Consider the following 22,232-nt stretch of genomic DNA (forward strand, 5'->3'; position numbering starts at 1 on the left):
GGATCAAAACTATTTGATAAAAAATTCCAAAACGCAAATACATGGTATTTGCATTGTATTAAGTTTTATAAATAATCTAGAGGTGATTTCAAGTATACGGGAGGATGTGTCATAGTTTATGTGCAAATATTATGACATTTTATATAACGGACTTGAGCATCCACAGATTTTGGTGTCTGGGGGGGTCCTGGAACCGATCCCCTGTGAATAGTGAGGGATGACTATAATGTCCCGATTATATAAATGGTTTACAAATCTATGCTGTGGTAAGGATTACTTATGTTATGTGTTGAATTGCGTCCCCCCCGCAAAAGAAAGATATCTCCAGTACTTCAGAATGTGACCTTATTTGGAAATAGGTTCTTTACAGAAGTAATCATGTTAAAACGAGGCCATTAGAGTGGGCCTTAGTTCACTGTGACTGATGTCCTTATAAGAAAAGGAAATCTGGACACAGAGACAGACACACATAGAGGGAAGATGATGGGAAGACACAGGGAGAAGATGATCATCTCAAGCAAGGAATGCCTGAGGCTACCAGAAGCCGCGAGAGAGATTTGGAACAGATCTCTCCCTAGTGCCCTTAGAGGGAGCATGGCCCTGGCAACAGACTTCCAGCCTCCAGAACCGTGAAACAATAACACATTACTGTTGTTCTAAGCCACCCAGTTTGTGATACTTCATTACCATAGCCCTGGGAAACTAATACAACCTGTTTTTTTTAAATAAAAAATTTGGTGCCCCACCAAAGACCTACTAGATTAGAATATTTATGTGTAGGGACCAGGCATATGCTTTAAAATAAAAAATAAAGCACCATAGGCACCAGAGTTGATTCTAAGCCTGCAGTTGGTTTGCAGCCTCTGGTCTTCATGGTAGAGCAGAGGAGGAAGAGACTGAGCTCAGGCTACCTAAGGGGAAGAGACTATAATAGTCCACATGTGTGGCGATAGGGGGCTGGATTAAGATTGGGGCAGTTGGAATAGAAAGGAAAATGCTTTGATCGGTCTGACAAGAGGCACACAGTAAATGTTTGGGGAATAGCAACTAGAGGTTAAACAGATGCACTTGTCCATCCCAGAGGAAATTTACTACAGACAATGAAATATAGGCATGAGGTCTGTGTTAGAGACTGATGTTTTAAGATCATCCCCATATTTAACATGAAAACCAGTGAGTGCTCACAGGGAAAGAGGAGTAGAGAGATGGCGCACAACTGTGACTCCATGCCTTAGTTAGATGGTGAAGGGAGGAGAGAGAGCCAGTGGAGGAGACTGAGCAGGGATGGCCTTACGGGCAGGATAATAAATAGTTATTAGAGCAAAGGTTTTTAAGAATAAAGGAGTAATTAGAGTCAAATTTTATAGAGAGATCAAAGGAAGGGAACATAAGGAAGCACTAGATTTGGGATTCATGATGCCTTGCCAACTTTGACAAACCATTTTCAGCAGAGTGTAGAGTAAACTCAGATTTGCAAACATTAAAAGTTTTGTTGTAAAAGAAACAGGCAAATGTAAGGAAGAAAGATTGTCAAATACACATTTTTTCCCCCCAACATGGGAGATCTGTGCCTGTTTGAAGGCACAGAGGAAGAAACAAGTGAAGACACACTGAAAAATACTAAGTGCCTTCAGACGGAGCATGGCCCTGCCAGCACCTTGATCAGGAGTGGGTTCCTGTTCCCACTGGAAATGGAACAGGCAGGGATTCTATGGTTGTCAGTGTTGTCCCTCTGTTCCCAGTTTCTGTTTCTCAGAGAGATTAACAGTGCTCCTTTCTTCCCTCCCTCCCTCTTTCCTTCCCTCCCACCCTCCCTCCCTTCCTTCCTTTTTTCCTTCTTTCCTTTCTCTCAGTAAGATCTGTTTATCAAATACTGTTCTAGCAGCTTGGAGTCTGCCATTTCTTTAAAAATTTTCCTAATCTTTGCTTTTATAGTCTAGGCAATATTAAGACAGGGTTGTCTGGAAACATCTTCTAAAGGCTCTGAAATATTTATGCATTATAATTTAGTGAAAATGTTATTCATATTCGTTGATATATGTCTCTATCAGTTTATCTTTCTATTTATCTAATACATATTCCATCTATTTCTAAGGAATGATTTGAGGTGGCTGTTATATAATGATTACAAATTATAAATGGATAGTTATGAATAATTATATATTACTCAGAACAGTCTAAAAATGAAAGCTAGAAAATGACAAATTAATCACTTTAGTCATGAAAATGCACAGCAAGAGATTCCAGGATAAAACCCACCTTTGACAAGGGAGAGAATGACTCAAACAGGCTTTGCTCCTGGCTGACTGGATGGGAGCATCTAATTTTACCAGCTGACAATAAGACAGAGCCAGCTGAAGCTTAGGCCAGAAGAGATGAGGTACACCATGTAAGCCCATGTGCTTGATTATGACATCAGTGACTTGCTCCAGATTTCAAATACATGGCTATGGAACAAAAGGGTTTGAGCTCATTTTCTCAGCATCTATTCCAGTATTGACATGAAGCAAAAAGCAAAAAAAAAAAAAAAATGTTTTTTTGAAGTCTAAAATATTATTACAAAATAGATAGCATCAAAGAGGACAGAGGATGCAAAGAGTTAGCACACTAAGCACTCACCAGCGGCCTGCCAGGGAGCATGTGGATTTTAAAATGCCACTTCAGAGCAATAAAAATGAAATGTCCCACCATCTTAAAGGTTTGGGACTTCTAATAGAATAAGCATTTGATTAATGAAAGAACATGTACTGTAAAGAACAAGGGATCATAAAAAGCTGGGTTTTCACAGCCTGAGTACCTTTTGCAGCTTTAAGTTCTTTATCACCTTGTAAATCACCCCTGGAGAGAAATAACCAAAGTGAGACAAGGCAGACTTCCATTACCAGCCTGTCCACCTTGGGACTTTGGCTCTAGTTTCTCGACCATATTCTCTTTGCTAACACTCTGTGGTACCTTGCCTTTATTATGAGGAAAGGAGGGCTGGGTCATTGTGGTGGCTGTTCTTTTGGTAAATGTCTCAGAACAAGTATGCCCCCTCAGGATGTACCTTGCTCCCCATCAATGTCTCTGTTCTGCAGGCAAGCATGCCTCCACAGATAGAAATGAACAACCACAGGTATTAACTAGCCCGGACCCCCAAATCTTGTAACTTACAACAGCAAAGATTAATTTCTGCCAGGTTGGTTTGTGGGTTGGCTGCAGTGGAATTCAGGTCTGATCCACGTGCGTTTCATTTCCAGGGCCCAAGTGGAAGAGCATCGGCACAGGGCCACGCTTTTCTCCTGGTGCAGGAAGGAGCACAAGAAGGTGAGTGAAACCTCACGAGCTCATTTGGAGCCTCTGCGTGGGCGTGGTATACTTTAAATCAGCTCACGTCCCATTGGCCAAAGCAAGTCACGTGGCTAAGCTCAAAGTCAGTGGAGGGAAGAAGTATATTTTACCCACAGCAAATCCTGGCCAGGATGAGGAGGTAAGGATCAATTAGGACCAACTCATCTCATTGAATATACTGTGGATTGTGCAGGTAGGTTGGTCATGTGGGTACCTAACTAGAGAGCCTGGATCTTCATTGATGATCTCTGACAGCAAAGGGGGTGTTCTAGAGAGAAGATAGATGCTTTGCATGTGGTATATCTTATTAAAAGGTCAGGAAAGAGCCCTGACTTTCAGAACTTTGACTGGCTTAGTTTGCAGGCTTGGCCTCAAGCAAATTCTTGGCAAATTAGATACTGATACTAGGAGCTGTGCTAAGTGGGTTATACACGTGATTTCATTCAGTTCTCACAATAATCATCTGAGGTGTCTGCAATTATCCCCATTTTTCGTGTGAAGGAACTGAAGTTTAGAAGCCAAGTTGCACAAAAGGTCAGCATGCTAGGAAGTCCAGAGCTGGCGTTTGAATCCATGTCTGTCTGACTGCAAATGACTGTGCCATGTTGGAAGAATGTTTCAGGCTTAAATTTAGTGAGAAACTGACACCCAAAATATACTTGTAAAGTTTTGTCTCATGTTCATATCCTTTGAATCTCAGCAATTGCACTTCAAGGGATTTAACTTAAGGATGATATATTAGATATAAAAAAAAGCTATTTCAAGAATGAACATTGATATAAAACTATGGACTTTGAGTGATAGTGATGGATCAGTGTAGGTTCATGGATTGTTAACAAATAAACCACTGCGGTATGGAATGTTGACAGTAGGGGATGCTGTGCATATGTGGGGACAGGGGCTAAATGGGAACTCTCTGTACTTTCCACTCAATTTTGCTGTGAGCCCAAAAGTGCTGTAAAACATAAAGTTTATTAATAATAAAAAAAAAAAAGTAGGAGAATGCCATTGTCCACAAAGTGGAAAAAAAGATACTTGTGTAAGGATGCTCATGGCAGTGCTATTTATAATGGAGAAAAATTGGAAATAATCTTAAAGGATTAGACATAAGGGATTTGTTAAGTAATTTGATACATCTGTAGGTGGCTATAAAATTACTATTTAGAAGAATATTTAATGGAATTGAAAGTGTGCATGGTGAGAAGACCTTAACAATATGTACAGTGCAACCACAGATTTGTAGAAAGAATACTCAGATATGAACTGTGAATAATTCTGGGTAATATATATGCCTTTAGGTGACCCACCTCCACACTTCCACCAATTATGTCACATGAACATACTTTGGCTTTGTAGCTAGAGACTGTACTCTCTCAGCAACACACACTCTCTGCAAATGGCCTTGTAGCCAGACTCAAGCTGGGAAAATCCTACTTTCATCCGTGCCCTGTGAGTACCTTAGAGACCTTCCAGGATAATGCCCTCTCTAGGCCCCAATTTGGGGTCCAGGGGTAATCGGTATACAAGGGGCAGATGGTCTTGTGGGAATTGTACTTGCCCTCAAATGGTGATTATTACTTGTTCTTTCTTCATAGATTAGACATACTTTATTATTATTATCATTTTTATTGCAATAAAACACACATAAAACTTATTATCTTAACAATTTTTAAGTGTGCAATCCAGAGGTATGGTATTTAGTACATTCATATTGTACAACCATCACCAGACATACTTTATTTTAACGCTCATTGTTTATACTGCTTATAGAAGTAATACATACTCCTTGCAGCAAATGTTTAATGTTAAAAATAATCTATATTCCCATCTCTTAGACATATAATTTTTAAAAATTGAAGTCATATCTTGTGTGTATGAGTATGTACACATACATAGATACACACACATATAGCTATATACACACACGATGTTTTGCATAGATTAATTACAGTAAATGCATAGTTTTATGGAGGCTTCTACTTCCTTTGCCTCCTGTTTTGGATGACAACTTAGATGAGACAACAGGAACGTAATTCCACAGGAGGATACTATGGTACTTAGTGTTAACACTTAAAATTGGTTTGGGTTTTAAATAGGAAGAGGGTCTTTTAAAGACAGACACCAATGGCTCTGAAAAAAACACTGGTTTGGGGACTAAGTAGCTCGTGTGTTTATCAAAAAATAACAAAAAATTAAAAAAACAAACTAAAACAACAACCAGAACCACAAAATCCAGAACACTACACCTCATTTATGTTTGTGAGGAAGGGGAATATCTTTCTCACTAGTCAATTCTTCTCAAGGCAGAACAGACAAGAAGTAAGAACTATGATTATTGACTATTTGTCAGTGGTGAAACCTTCTCCAGAAGGAAAGTGCCTCAGGCTCTGTAATAATAACTGTATTGCTGAGAGCTGACACTTACTGAGTGTATGCTCTGTATATCAAGCACTTTCCTACCCGAAGCATGCTTTGGGGCATTTTGCAACAACTGCCTTCTGCATTTTGTTGATTTAATTTATTCATTAAGTTGCTTGAAAACATTGAATTGTTCTAGATCAGGTGTTTCTTTTTCTAATGAAGGAGTATTTTATAGCTTAATTTAATCTATTGGGCTCTTTTTTAAAAAATTTAGCCCATGACCTATTGGGTGCTCCTAGAGTCATCTAGTCTTTATTATAACTTTTTCTTATATAAGATGGTAATATCAAGTTTATTTTTACCTCAGGATTCAAATTGCTTTTAATGAGCAATTTAGGGTACCATTAGAGTGAAACAAGTATCTAACTCAGGGTGAGTAGATAATAACTGATCTCTAGAATGCTTCCAAACAGCTATTAACTTTTTAATACAATGTTAAAAGCTTTGCCAAACTAATACAAAGTCACTGCATTTATATAAATATTCTAGAGGCTGACCCATTCACAGTTCTTGAGGATATGAAACTGTCATCTTATTTAAACCTCTGAAGTTTTGCAAAAATGTTGTCCTATTGTCCAAATACTATAGATCTATACTTATAAAGTACAGACAAAAGAAGACCAAATGAATTTGACAAAGATTTTGAAATGGGGGTTCTGACAGTCACATTTTATTTTAATCAAAATAAGAGCTATCAAATCCAAACAAATAATGCAATTTTGTTGCTCTTTGCAACAAAGTTGAACAAAGTTCAGAAAATTGTTAGGCAAGGAATCATACAATTTGAGAATAAGAATTGTCCTCAAGCTACAGATGAGGCACCAGAGGCCCAGAGAGATGAAGTGCTTTGTTGAAAGTCACACAATAGGTGTTGTTCCATTGACTTGTGACTCTTAGCACATTGCCTTCTGGTATTCACTAGAAAGTCATTTGAAGGAGATATTTTGAACTTTTTTGGAAAGATCACTGCTCTCTAATATTCACCCTTATTGAAAATGCCTTATTTGGAAAATCTACATTAAGTTTCATAGAAATGAAACTGGGAGTCTTCAAAGTTAATGTCCCATACAGAAGTTAACTACAGCCTGTGCTCACCTCGCACAGGTAAATCCTCTACAAGTAAACGAAGGTGTGGGAGGAGAAAAGTATTAAGAAAGAACAAGCATTATTCTGCAGGAAAAGTGAGAGTATCTGTTGCTCTTGTGTAAAGTAAAATAGATTTTCTTAGTAACTATATTCACAGAATAAGGAATAGCATAAAAAAAGAGCTTCATTTGCTGATGGATAATGGCCCTTCACTAATCCATATGGTCCCAATTCTAACTGATTGTGTACCATATAATCAATGTACAATATCACTAGCCACCTCACTTTTTAAACTTAGAAAAAGTGAAAGTCATGACTTCAGCCCTCATCACTTTTCTCCTCATTTTTCTTGTCTTTGATAAAGTGCACAACTTCAAAAAAAAAAAAAAAAGTCCAAAGTGAGTTGCTGAAATCACTGAATATTTTTCAGCTATCTGGTTTCATCCTCTCAGTAGAGAACACAATAATATGGATGCGACTCATATGTAATGCCCTCTTTTCTCCTGTTATGTAAACATTCCAAAAAGGGAAACAACATTAAAAATTGAACCCTAGAAAGACGCATCGCTATAAATTATGATTTAGCAGCAAAGTCACTGCAGGAGAAAGAGAACCTGTCTTTCTTACCCTGATGATATTTGCAATAAAATACAGGAGGATGTGGCACTGCTCTCCTTGATAAATTGAGCACTAGAAAAGCCATGAATGTGAAATTATCTAGCACATGATAAATCTTCGGTAATAAGTAAAAATCCAGTAGTCAGAAGAAGTAGGAACTGCATGAACGGAACTTTGCTTCCAACTCTGTCTCTAACTTCGGGCAGGATTCCTGGCTCTCTGAGGACTGTATAATTAGGTTCTTTAGTTCATGATTAGTACCACAAAAACCCTCGCTGGGAACAAAAAGTCATGGAGTGTGCAAGTTTCACCTTTAAAAATATGCCCAAAGGATTTGTCAAGATAAATGCGGAGTTAGTTGAAAATTTGTTCCTTCCAAATTAACAACGTGGCACAGTCTTCCAGCTGACATTCTGAGAGGTGGTTATGTGTAGGCACAAGGTGAATCTTTAAAGCATGCTTTCAATTTGCCTCTGCAAAACCTGCTTTGGCCTCCAGGCAACAGTGAAGATCATATTTTAAGATAATTTGCAAAATTCTAGAAAGCATCATCAGAAAACTCCAGTTCTCCCCTTCATAAATAAACTTACCAACAAAGATATATTAAACACCCCCAAGACTAGCAGGTCATTAATGTTTCTGTGACAACAAAAGGAGAATTTAAATTCAGTTCAATTTTTTATAATACTTTTTGAACAAACTCAAAGATTTAGAATTTTGTTCATAATATTTTCTTATTGTTGAAAGTGTAACTCTCTTGTGATTGAGATGAGTACGAGTTAAATTAAGCGATATTCTATTTTGTTATAAGAGGATTTCCAATGCCCAAGTAGGTTGCTAAATGGACAGATCAATAGCAAGTGCTTCACCTTTGGCCTCCTGAAGTTTGAGTCAGTAACAGTGGCTGGGTCTGCAGGTAAGGCACACCGGATATGAGAAAAGGGTTGTAAAAGTTCAGCGAATAAGTGGGAGAAATAAAGCACTGGTATGATATTAAAGATAAACTGTTTATATTTGCTTAAAATCTTATTCTGCATCATGTTATTCAGTATAGCTACAGAAAAAAGAAAGTGCTATTTTTCATAGCTTGATGAATTCCAAATGCCCCTCCTATGGGTCTCTTTTACTCCCTCATTTTCCATTGACTTCAATCTTTGGTGATAAACAGCAGCAGAAATGAACACACTTAGCCATTTATTTCCATACGTTTTCCTCCTCACCCTTGCTGATTCTGAGCCTATGGACTGTGCTCCTTGCCTCAGCTGCAGGATATGACAGGGTGAAAAAATGTAAGGAAGTTGGTCTCCTTCAATTTAGTTTCTAAATATCTGTGATGTTAGGGAAACAGGAAGGACTCCAGTAAGCAAAGAGAAGAAAGGGATTACTTTTCTTTTATCCCCAAGACTAGAAGTTCCTCTGGATGGGGTAGAGTGGGCTGCTGTTAGAATGGTAGCTCTAGAGAGAGAGAGAACTTTACTTTCTATATCCCAGGGATAGCTCTGCAAATCCTCAGGAAGCTTTGTGAAATCTAAGAGCAGAGAGGACATCCACGTGGAGAGAGCTATGAAGCGGTGATGGAGAGGAGATGGCTGCAGAGTGAGTCTGGGCAGACAGTGTCATAGGCAGAGTCATGAAGTTTCCCATGATATTGGTGGCACAGAAATGTACGATCAGATCCTGTGTCTCCATCTATTGCACAGAGGTAGCCAAGAGATCCACAAACCAGGTGAAACATGGACAGAAAAGTGTGACCAGTGGTGACAAGCATATATGGATGGGGATGAAGTTCCCCTACGTGATGACAAACATCTCATCTGTTGCTGGACTGGATAAATGATATCTAGGACCATCTGCATCCCCTGTACCATGGTTTCCCGGAACCTAGATATAATTTTAGAAAAGAGGGGGAAGCAAATTGACTGCTACTAATTTTCCTCAATTCCAATGAAATTAGGAACTCAAAAAAGAATTTTTAAATAAAAATAACTCTTCTCCACATTAGTTTGCAGAGTGAGGTTTCTGTCCTCTGTGTTTTCTGACTTTCAATAAACAGCTTAATTCCTTAGGGAATACACATATCTGATTGTTTATGTGGGAGGCTTCATGGGACCTTGGAAAGGGGTTAGATAAGGGAAGCAGAAAAGGATATCTAGTCTGTTCTGTTCCTTCTCCTCTCTTGGCCTCAGTTTTCCCACATGCAAAATGAGGGACCTGGACAGAAGGATCCCTGAGAACCCTTCCAGCTCTGACGATGTGGCTGTGTGAGTCTATACTCTATCTTACTGGACAAATTGTTGGTTAGTGCTTCTGGAGTCAATGTTGCCCCTAAAACACGTACTAGGGGCTTGGCACTCAGGGGGTCAACGAATATTAATTTCTGTCACCCTCCCCCTCAGTAGCATTATCTGATGACTGCTTTCCTAAGATCTAATTCACATGAAGGGCCATTATCTTCTCCTTTCTCTAAGTTTCAAGTGCAGGTCTTATCCTGGAGAAACCATGCAATGGGCCGATTTGTATTTGTCCGAAGGATCCTCTTCTGTAGTTCTTTCATCTGTGATTGAAAGGCTTCTCTCTGTGCTCTGAACAGGAGTGGTGGTTAAAGGGCTTGGATAGTGGCTAGGAAGGCCTGCTGTCTCACTGGTGACACATGAAGAGAAAATTAATCGGGAACTCAGAGTGGCCCTTTGTTGACCTGAGTCCGTGACCAGGATGAGACAGGGCTTCCTGTAATCCCGTGGAGGTCAGCCAGCCTGCTCTTCATGGTGCTCCTTACTGGGCACTCAGGCCACTGGCCCAGTGTACCATTCCAACAGGGGCTACGAAATAGTTGAAACTGTCCTGTGTGAGCTCACAGAGGTACAGGGAAATGCCAGATCATCCAGAGACTGAAGAGCTCTCTAAATCCATGTTTGTAAATGCTCTTGCATGAATGGTGCATCCACAAGGGGTGTGGGGTTTTCACTTCTGCTTTGAGTCCCGCTATTTTACTTCAGAGCTGCCTCTGTCTGTATGTCTGAGCCTTTCCTTGTTAGAAGGCTTCAGTCAACAATTCCCCAGGGAGACCCCATTTTTAAGAGGGTGTTCCTGGGACTTCCCTGGTGGTCCAGTGGTTAAGACTCCGCACTTGCAATGCAGGGGGTGCGGGTTTGATCCCTGGTCGGGAAACTAAGATCCCACATACTGTGCGGTGTAGCCAAAAATTTTTTTAAAAAATAGGGTGTTCTTTATATGGATCTGGCTGGGGGGCACTATTTTTTTATGGCTGTCCCAATATCCAATCTCCTCTTGTCTCACCATTCTACTTACCCCTGGATTTTCCACCTGGTTCTAAAGGCAAAGGCTTTCTCATTGGCCTTTTCAACACCGTATTCTTAGCCCACTTTGTTTAACCCACTGGTCTTTTACCGATGTACAGGGTCTTGCCCATGTGCCTAGGCTGGGGTAGATATGGACTCACAAAGATGGTGTTTTGGTTTGACTCTTTACTTCTTTGACTCAAAATTCCCCAACTAGGAGCCTCAGTTGGTTTTCTCAAAGTGTGTTCTGCAGATCACCTGCATCATAATAAATATAAGGTGTTTATTAAATACAAATTTGGAGGATCCCGCTTCATGATTCAGAATCTCTGAATTGTGCAGTCCCTAGGATCTGCACTTTAAACAGACACTCTGATGCTTCTTTTGCATATTAAAGTTTAAGAGACACCACTTACTGATCCTCTTCTACTTTTAAATTTCACTGCTAAAAGCTGCCTTAGCTTATTCATACCTCTCCTTCTAGGAGAGCCCTATATTTTTCATTGCTAGGGGGCAGCTAGGGTCGGTTTACAGAGTAGCTCACATGCCTCACTCACTCCAGTAGGCCCATGCCAGTTAGTAAGCGGGCTAACCGCACACTTGTACCTTTCTGAGAGGGTGGGCTGTTCCGCAGCGCACGTCAGTCTGGCTGCCCAAGTATTTCTTAGTGATGACCTGAGTTGCTCCATCTTATTCTGTTCTCTCTTGGCATTTCCTAGTCACACCTTATGACCTGAAGTTGCACTCAGTGAATTCCGATGACATTATTGTTTGAAGTTGCCACGTCAACTCCCTGTGTGACAGCTACTTCAGTCTCCTGCTATTGCTTGTCCTTGGTACATGTCCCAGCCAGTGAGGCATCTCTGGTTCTGAGCTGGCAGATTTAGAATTCTACAATGTTATTGGGATTAGCCCTTAGCACTGTCAAGCTCAGGGGACCCTGTTGGTAGTCTGGTAAAGCCCTGTCTCAGAAAAACATTTTAAAAAGCATAAGCTGGGCTTCCCTGGTGGTGCAGTGGTTAAGAATCCGCCTGCCAATGCAGGGGACAAGGGTTCGAGCCCTGGTCTGGGAAGATCCCACATGCCGCGGAGCAACTAAGCCTGTGCACCACAAATACTGAAGCCCGTGTGCCACAACTACTGAGGCCCACGTGCCTAGAGCCCATGCTCCACAATAAGAGAAGCCACTGTAATGAGAAGCCTGTGCACCGCAACGAAGAGTAGCCGCCGTTCACCGCAACTAGAGAAAGCCCGAGTGCAGCAACGAAGACCCAACACAGGCATAAATAAATAAATAAATTTATATAAAAAACATAAGCTAACATGCATATGATTATAAAATAATGAATTATGTTCAATATGCTTATCAAAACATTTTTAAGAATGTTGTAACACAATATTATATGTGCCTCTTTACTAATGTATTACATAATAAGAAATAGCTGTGAATTTGATGATTACTATAAATTTGAAGAGCTGGTGATCATAAATATTTTGAGATATCTTTAAAAACTGTACTGTAATGTGAAAATATCCATAATTTATACTGGAACCAAATCACAAGTATTGCTAATACTACTGTGGTAGACTGCTTATATTCATAATTCGAGGAAGTACTATAAATTTCAGTTAGATTAAAAAAACAGATGCATTTGCCCATTTGTGCTTGTGGTCCCCTTAAGTGAATTTTCAGAAACCCCTATCTAATTTGATTTCCCAATTTTACCAGGAAACAAAGGGCCTGACACGTATAACAAATTACCAAGATCACAATTCATAGTTGGCCAAATGGGATTCAATCTTGATCCCCTTAATCCATTTCTCTTTTTTCTATGCTCCACTGCTTCTTTTTCCAGAATTGCAGGATGGACTTTATTTGTGATTCTGCTTTATGATTCTCCCACAGTTCTGTTTTCTTTGTGTTACATTTGATTTTAGCAATTCCATATAATTCTCCTTCTCAGAAGTGCTTTAATTTTATTGAATATTAGTGCATTTGGATTTCTCCCAGTTACTTTATTGTTTTTGAAACATTTTCTAGACTGGAGTCCAGTTCATATTGTATTAATCTTTAGATTTTGTTTTACTTAATTTTTTGTACATATAATTTTAACTCTGTAACTAGGCTACATGCTTTTTGAGCTTAAGGAACTGATATTATGTATTTTATTTTTTTTGCATCATTCACAGCCCTTAAAAAGGTGTTTGGCTGCAACTATATGTATACAGTATAGTGGACATCACATCAGTTTTCCACCCAGACAGACCAGAGTATGAATATAGCTTCACTTTTATTTTGGCCCAGTATTAACCCAGCCATACCTTCGTTTCCTTACCTAGTAATATCTACCTACACAGACAGTTGTTTCGTGGGAGACACTGTGCAGCAGGTGGTAGGACAGCATCTGGCACACAGTAGAGGTTTGAAAAGACACATTATTATTATTATTTCTCAGTAACTCTTTGTTTGATTTGGTGCTTCTTACCTGCTAGTATTCAGGGTGTCTCTCTTGTACTTCTTCTTATGGTAGTCGTAGAAAATTGGAGCTAAATAAGGTGAAACTTATGGAGTAGAGCAGCATTGTGCTCACCCATACATTTTAGTAACTTTATTGTGGATGTGTCATGTCTGTTTGTCTTCTTACTCCTTCAAAAATTGATCCCATCAAACACAGGTCATGTTTTCTCCTCAGTTTTTACAGCCCTGTTTACTAGTCAGTGAAATTGTTTATAATGCTTTCAAAGGGTCAAGAAGAGGAACCATTGCAAAAGGGGGAGAATTATGCTGGTATTTTAGAAGGCTAATATACAGCACTCATTTTTTTTCCCTTCTGGAGTTCAGAATATATTGAGACAATATATTAAGAATGGAGACGAAAAATTTTAAATATGTTATATATTTTAAAAATTCTAATCATGCTGGGAAATGACTTTAGCTCTGCTAATACTTCCCCTAATCTGATCTTTGCTTCCCCAAGCAAAACAAAACAAAAAAAAAATACAAAGCTGGAGTGTATCCTCCTGCATGTGCAAACAGAACCTGCCCTGATATATCATCTCTCTCTTGGCTCTGCGTCGGAAAAAAAGGAGAGGAAGTTTCTTTGCTGAGCACACAGTTTCTTCTCCCAAACTCAGTAGTGAGACCAGCCACTCCTTGTCACAGAGAAAGGACTAAATGAAAGAGGCAGAGAAAGGCTATGCATTCCTCTAGGTGAGTTGTCCTCAAAATGTGGACCATGGGCCACAAGCATTAGCATCTCCTGGGCATAGTGACAGTGCAGATTCTGGTGCCACATCCCAGACCTTCTGCAGTGTTGGCTTAGCAATCTGTGTTTTAACAAGCCCTCCGGGTAACTCTGATGCAGGCTTCAGTTTGAGGACTACTGTCCTAACTACGTGGTCCTCAACCCTGGTTACATATTAGCATCTCTTGAGAAGATTTAAAAATTATGCATGTTTGGGCCCCACAGGCAGAAAAAGTTTATAAATCAGGATCCCTTAGGGCAGGGCGGTGAGGACTGGTATGTTTTGAAAGCTCCTCAGATGATTCTGACATGCGGTCAGGGCCCAGGGCTACTGCACAGTCTAGCTCATGCCTGTACACATGGAAACAGGAGTCCTGGGAAGGGCACAAGGAACAAACGCTGGTTGTGACTTTGAACTCTCAGTCCTGCCACTTGGGAGTTTTCTTTCTTTCCATCTCATAATTGGCATTGTGAACATTAGGAGGTCACCTACCATGTAGCTCTTGACCACCTTGTGGGGTATGGTGACGAAGAGCCTTGTGGGGTGGTGGGTTCCTGAGGCACAGGATACTCAGTGAGTCACAGTGGTACCTGTCCAAATACCACTGACACCTCTAAACTTGTCACTTAAAATGTAGATGACTTTGTTTCACGATTTAGCAAAATCCCAAGTTGGCAGAAACTAGCTAATGTGTTTTAAAATGAATGTTTCTTACATCTTTGAAAGGAATCCCAACTCAAGACTTTTTTGACACCGAGATTATGCTTCAGAAGGCCAGTAAAAAACTAGAAAAGAAACCAAAAACTCTAAGTTTGTAGGATGACTGTATATTTGGAAGAACAAAAGTTCTCGTTGGAGATGGTTTCTGTTGACAGTGCACGGAGAGGTCTCCTGAGATCTTTTTAAATGCGTTGTTATATGCACGTTAAATTCCGGGACAGTTTTTTTGCCCCACAAAAACATTTTGCAAATCCATTCAGTACTTTGCTTCACATAGAATGGTTAGGGAGTGAGGTCACGTGAGCTAAATAAACATCTCTGTACCTCCCACCATTGCTCTGGAGAACCCTCAGGCAGCTTGTCTGTGCCTTCTGCATGGGGTCGCCTCTAGAAGAGCCCTTTCCAATAGAAATATGTGAGCTACAAATGTGAAACTCTATGTAATTTAAGATTTTTCCAGTAGCTACATTAAAACAAGTAAAAAGAACATGTGCAATTAATTTTAATAATATATTTTATTTAACCTAATGCATTGAAAATATTTTTTATTTGAACATGCAGGAGTAATAATTTTATGCTGAAATCTGTATAAAAATATTCTTTTTTTGTACCAAATCTTTGAAACCCACTGTTTATTTTATACCGAAAGCACATGTTAATTTGAACTGGCCATAGTTCAAGAATTCCAGAGCCTCAGTAGATTACTGGTTGTTATATTGGGTAAGGAGTTCTAGAATCTGGTTCAGTCATCAAGTTTGCCTCACATCTTTCTTACAATTTGCTCTCTAGCAATTAACTTAATTCTGAGAAGTAGCTTAGTGTTTCCCCTTGATATTCTTTATATATAATTAAGAGAATATCACCAATAGTTGTTTTCATTAGAGTTAAGGAAATCTTTAAAAAATCCTAGTTCCCTTTTGCGCTTCTCATTTATTTTGAAAAATAGCATTTCTGTCGTAGTAACTTTGGCAGTGCCTTTTTTCAAAAGGCCTTTGAGCCTGTAGCCAGACAAGGTTGAGATTGCCTGGAAATGCTAACTTTAGAGGAATGTGGGCTGATATTTAAATATACCTAAAACATCAGTAAGCAGTAGTCCAGCAATTCTACAAACAGGGGCTGGAATGACGTCTAATTGTGCAAATAGAGATGAATTGTGAGTGGACAATTTTTACTGTATTTCTTAGGCTACGGTTCCTTCTCTTTGGTCCATTGGACTTAAAATACTGACCAACCGACCACTGCTTGTATGAAAGATAGCCTAGTATCAACCGGGATGGCTGCAGAAAGGAGTGCAACTGCTAACATATTATGTAATGTATTACAGCAACAAAGATTCAATAATTGTTGATTAATAGGATATTGACTTTTAAAAAAATTTAGACTTGCACCCCATTTAATGTGTTTGCAGTTAGTATCTGCTGACCAGAATTACAAACTTCCTTTCACTAATGGTTTTCCATTATTTTGGAAAATAAGTGGTCAGAATCTTATTTTATTAAATTTGTAGCACACAATTACATATGAAAACAGGTATTTTTAACTTGATGTAAGAACTAGTGGATTATGTGATCCAAGCTGAAAATATCATAAAGGAATAGTGTAGTATGTCTAGATGACTTTAAACTTTTTAATTATATAAGTTTCAGGTGTACAGCATTCTAATTTGACATCTGTATACACTACAAAGTGACCTCCACCATAAGTCTAGTTACCATCAGTAACCATACAGTTGACTCCCCTTCACCCATTTGCCCACCCCTCAACCCCCTTCCCCTCTGGTAACCACTAATCTGTCCTCTGTATCTGTGAGTTTGTATTTGCTTTATTTTGTTTGTTTGTTTTGGTTTATTGGACTCCACATATGAGTGAAATCATATGGTACTTGTCTTTCTCCATCTGACTTATTTCACTTAGCATAATACTTTCAAGGTCCATCCACGTTGTCACAAATTGCAGAATTCCATTCTTTTTTATGGCTGAGTAGTATTCCATTGTGTATATATACCACATCTTTTTTATCCATTTACCTATCCATGGACACTTTGGTTGTTTCCATATCTTGGCTATTGTAAATAATAGTGCAATGATGGAGGTATATATCTTTTTGAATTAGTGTTTTTGTGTTCTTTGGATAGATAGCCAGAATGAGGCTGACTCTTAAGAAGAAATAAGCAAATGCATTGATATCATGAAGAGCTAACTACAAAACCAGGTGTGCCCTCCTGGTATGCTTTGTTTAAATCTTCACATCCATTTGGACAGCTGATAACGGTGTTACCTTGGACTTTTTCAGTTTCAGTATACTGAATGGAGTCGGGGAATAAACTAACTGTATTTCATGCATTCTAAGCTACACATTTTTTCCCCCTTACATCTTAGTTATTTTGAAATTAGGATGTATCTTACAATTGATTATAGCTCAATATTAATTGCAGTTAATATTTCTTTGAATTGCATAAAATAATGATGAATCTTACTATCTTTGGTGTACTAGATTAGATGAAATACAATTACATAGAACACATTGTGTGGTGTACTTTGTACTAGACTCTATGCTAAGAATATTCTAGAACTCTTATTTTATCTTCACTATAAGTCTCTTAAACAGATTGGAAAATGGAAGTGGAGAAAACTGACATAACTCACCTATTTTCATACATTTAAAAAATTGTGGAATCCAGATCTCTGATGGCAGATGCTTCATGTTGAGTGTCTTCAGATATCTGTGCTCTCCTGCCTCCCTGTGTTTGAACCAAATTCTCTTTATGCTTGAAACATCTTTTCACCCTCCTTCTCCACCTCCTAATTCCCCTTGAAATTTGGATAGATTGCACCTTCTTCAGGAAGCCATCACTACATATCTGAATTAGAAGCCATGTTTCCACCACACCCTGTTCTTATCTCTAAATCAGCGGTCCCTAACATTTTTGCCACCAGGGACTGTTTTCGTGGAAGACAATTTTTCCATGGACCGGAGAGGGGGGTGACGAATGGTTTCGGGATGATTCAAGGACGTTACATTTATTGTGCACTTTATTTCTATTATTATTACATTGTAACATATAATGAAATAATTATACAACTCACCATAATGTTGACAGGAGGCGGAGCTCAGGCAGTAATAAGAGCGATGGGAAGCAGCTGTAAATACAGATGAAGCTTCGCTTTCTCACGCGCCACTCACCTCCTGCTGTGCAGCCGGGTTGCTAACAGGCTGCGGACTCCTACGCAATCCTGTATGCTTTAACACCTGGCAGAGGGTTTGGTATGGAGTAGACCTTAGGTATGTATTTGTTGACTGATTTAAGGTTATTACAGCAGTAGCTGGCTGTTATGGTTCCTCCATGCTCTTTTTTTTTTTTTCAGTTTCTGCCCTTTTTCTTGAATTTCTAAGTATTTCACTCCCTGTTCCTATTAGGCCACTCTTTGAAGTTCTTGAAATCCTCATCAAACATCATGGTCCGAATTGGATTGTGCTCCTCTGTCCTCTGGCAATTTCCATGTAAGAAATACCTAGAAACATAAATAACCTTGGATATTTCCATACTTCCACAGAACACACTTTTATGGCTAAATAATACACAACTTCATTTTCAAAGTCTTTATTGGAAATTTTTACATGATCAAAGACTACTTGATATAATCAAGTTGTATTTAACTACTTGGCTTCATATTTGATTTTCTTCTTTTGTATTTATTACCAGCTTCTCAGAAGAAAAGCAAAACATTCTTTTAGGCTATTACCAAAACATAGATAATTTAAAAGTGAACTTCAGGTTTGTGAGTCCTAATATAAGGCTTGTTGGCTCAGGGCAAAAATCAGGGAAAAGCTGCTTAATTCTTGAGATGTGTAAAAGTTTCATTTGTTCCAATTTTTAAAAGAGTAGGACTATAAAACATAATTCAACAAATAGACTTGAATTTTTTATTATATAAAGCATGGTGAAAAGAATGGAGGAAAGGAAAAGAGAAGAGAAAATGGCAAAGGAAATGGAGAAAAAGAGAAAAGAAGAGAAGAAAAAGAAAGAAGAGGAATAAGTGAGGACAGATGTATAGAGAGAGACAAAAAGTCAGAGAAAGAGAGATGCAGGAAAATAAAGTGCAAGATGATTGATTGGTCAGTATATCAAGTGTGAGGAAATGGCCTCTGGTGTTGACTTGGCCCCTGGCCTTCAGTCTATTACATATATTCCCACTATGCTTTGAAATGATTAACTCTTTGGCCCATTTCACAGATAATTCACTGCTTTAACTTTCAGAGATGTGCACTAAATGGGATGTCATAATAATCCCACAGAGTATAAATTAGTCATAAGCAGCAGTGTCAGTGATGAGAGAAACATTAATTTAAGGTCCAAATGAAATCAAAGAAAGGGTTAGGTCTACCTATGTACATAAGGTTTCCTATTCTGACTCAAAGACTCCTAGAGTTGGAGTGCATTGATCATTTGGAAAAGAAGCCATCTATAAATTCAATACATATCTGAAAAGCATAAATGAAATGACGTTTCTACAGATCAATGCCAGTAAAATGCTGAATGAACAATGAGAGAATTAATGCGCCTTCAAAAGTGAGAAGTGCAACCTTCACTGTCTTTAGGATCAGAACTAAATAGGGGTTATTTCAGCTGTGTGACTGCTGGTTGTGTTTCTTGAGTTACAGTTCACTGTTAAGTCACTGTCCCTGCAAACTATTATGGCAGCATACTGTGGAGTGACAGGCTGAATCTATCATGCTACTGGGCCCAATTTTCCTTTGTGATTTTCTTGGCAGACTTTGGGTTCCCTTAAGGAAACTGTGTGGTACTTGCTATTCTTGGGAGATTATTAGAGGTGGGTAATCAATCCAGTTACCCCTGAGATATCGGAGAGTATGCCATTTATGTGTTTGAAATTTTTTATTTCCTTCATTTGGTAGAGTAAGATCAAAGTAACAAGAGTTAGGAGATGCATAGTGATGACTTTTAGTGTTGCTATTTATTTTATGAACATTAGACAGATATATTATAAACACATACTTAAATATATTCTAAACATATATATTTACATATATTCTAAATATATATACTTCTCATATATATATTTTCATATACATTTGAATGCCTTATTGTATACTGTGCTTCCAGTAACTACAGGGACAGGTAATTTGACCAGCCTATGGGTTGCCTAGACATTTGGCTACACATTATTCTGGGTGCACCTGTAAGGGTTTCTGTATGAGATTAACATGAGTCTGAATAAAGCAGATTGCCACAGATTGTGGGCGGGCCTCATTCAATCATTTGAGGGCCTGAATAGAACAAAAAGGCTAACCCTCCCCTGAGTAAGAGAGAATTCTTAACCACCTGTCTTTGAATCGGAACATCAGCTATTCCTGTGTTTTGAGCCTGCCAGCCTTCGGACTGGAACTCTGCTCTTGCCTCTTCTGGTTCTCAGGCCTTTGGACTTACACTGGAACTACACCATGGGCTCTCCTGGGTCTCTAGCTTGCTGACTACAGATCTTGTGACTTGTCAGCCTCCATAATCACATCCGCCAATTCCTTATAATAAATCTACATATGTATGTATGCACGTATGTATGTAGGTATGTATTTATCTCCCATTGGTTCTGTTTCTCTGGAGAACCCTGACTAATATGGGTTAGTTCTCTCTCTGTTATTCTCTCTCTTCCAGCCCTTTAGACACCATGGTTTCCCCACACTCTCAGCTCTGTTGTCTCAACTCAGGGAATCTGTTGAGCTCCACCTGAGTTCAAGCTCCCTTCATCACACCCTGGAAATTCTCTCACATCAGTAAACTGGGCAAGTATAGGCCTTACCTCATCTGTTTCTTATCTCTCAGGGATTACTATACATTTTTAGCTAATTCAGTGCCCCCCAAATTATCGTTTCATATATTTTTTCTGTTCTGATTATTTCAGGTGGAAATCTATTTCATCTTATCTAGAAGTAGAAATATTTGATCAATGATCTAAATTATATTTAGGGATCATCAGGAAAAATCTAAAGTACTTTCTATCAAATAAAATGTAAAGATAGAACTACGTAGTGCGATTTACAAAAGATTTTCATCCTGTTCAAAATAAAACTCAAAGTGTTAGCACATAAAATGGTAAAACCTCAAATGTCTGGAAGGATTTTGTCTATAGAATGATGTACTCTGAAAAAGTTTTGGAGACTGACTGTCAAAACCCACAATTTCCAATTATTTTATTTGTAGGCACAGAAATTAATATGTAGGTGTATTTTGAAGAAATGTTTCCTGCTGAACAAACAGAATTCAGTGGGATGGCTGAGAGCAAGGAAGTATGGCCAGAAAATGCATTACGTGGATGAGCCTAGCCTTTGTGAATATGTGTATACTGTCCTTCAACTCTTAACTCCTAGGGCAAAAAAATTCCTGTGAGACCCATTAATAGGCATTGATGTTTTGAAGCACATACATAGCCACCACATAGCTCAATATGTTTTAATTTTTTAATCTTTGAAAATGAAGCTTTTAATTTTTGAAAATGAAGCTTCAAGAATAACTGCTGCTGACCTGCACTCTGTGGCCTCCACAGATTCCAGACAGGTTTCATCTGTGCTTTTTCTTCCAAAATTTATTAGCACATGTGCATTTGAAACTGGTTCTTTCTTTCCTTTTTTTTTTTTAACATCTTTATTGGAGTATAATTGCTTTACAATGGTGTGTTAGTTTCTGCTGTATAACAAAGTGAATCAGCTATACATATACATATGTCCCCATATCTCTTCCCTCTTGCATCTCCCTCCCTCCCACCCTCCCTATCCCACCCCTCTAGGTGGCCACAAAGCACCGAGCTGATCTCCCTGTGCTATGCAGCTGCTTCCCACTAGCTAGCTATTTTACATTTGGTAGTATATGTATGTCCATGCCACTTTCTGACTTCATCTCAGCTTACCGTTCCCCATTCCCGTGTCCTCAAGTCATTCTCTACGTCTGTGTCTGTGTCTTTATTCCTGTCCTGCCCCTATGTTCTTCAGAACCATTTTTTTTTAGATTCCACATATATATGTTAGCATACGGTATTTGTAAACTGGTTATTTCTTGAATCCAGTTAACAGAGAAACCAGTATCCATGATCAATGGAAGAAGAGAAAATTATTTATCTCATCAGCAGTTATCTTTGAGTGTTGTTGAAGAATACTTTCATGACGTATTTTGGGCATTGTGGGCCACTGTAGCTGTCTACCTGACTGCCTCACCATCAGCTAAATAGTGAACAATTCTGTTGTTTTTCATGATGTATATTACCTGATATTACTTGAGTTTTAGACGTGCTCCCAATCTCCTTGTATCTAGAATAATAGGTGCAATGTTTCTGTTAGTTTATAAATAAATTCATATGAAATTGTGACTATATATTCATGAAGACTATTCATGGGGAATAGTTACTGCATGCTATCTAACAGAGAGATAATTAGTTCCTCCACTGGATTTGGAATGCTGTGAGGACAGGGACTGAATCTTTCTTCCTTTCTGTAGTCCA

General features: G+C 38.7%; 1 protein-coding gene across 9 annotated transcripts in view; it reads left to right on the plus strand.

Moving 5' to 3' along the window:
• LOC307179853 (uncharacterized protein) overlaps positions 1-22,232 on the plus strand; it is a 1,051,707-nt gene that overhangs the window by 328,556 nt on the left and 700,919 nt on the right. For all 9 annotated transcript variants that reach the window (XM_079909530.1, XM_079909531.1, XM_079909532.1 and 6 more), the window contains exon 5: positions 3,240-3,306. The gene's annotated coding sequence lies outside the window, so the exon portion shown is untranslated. The remainder of the gene's footprint in view (positions 1-3,239; positions 3,307-22,232) is intronic.

This window comes from Stenella coeruleoalba, assembly GCF_951394435.1.
Source record: "Stenella coeruleoalba genome assembly, chromosome: 21".
Lineage (NCBI taxonomy): Eukaryota > Metazoa > Chordata > Mammalia > Artiodactyla > Delphinidae > Stenella > Stenella coeruleoalba.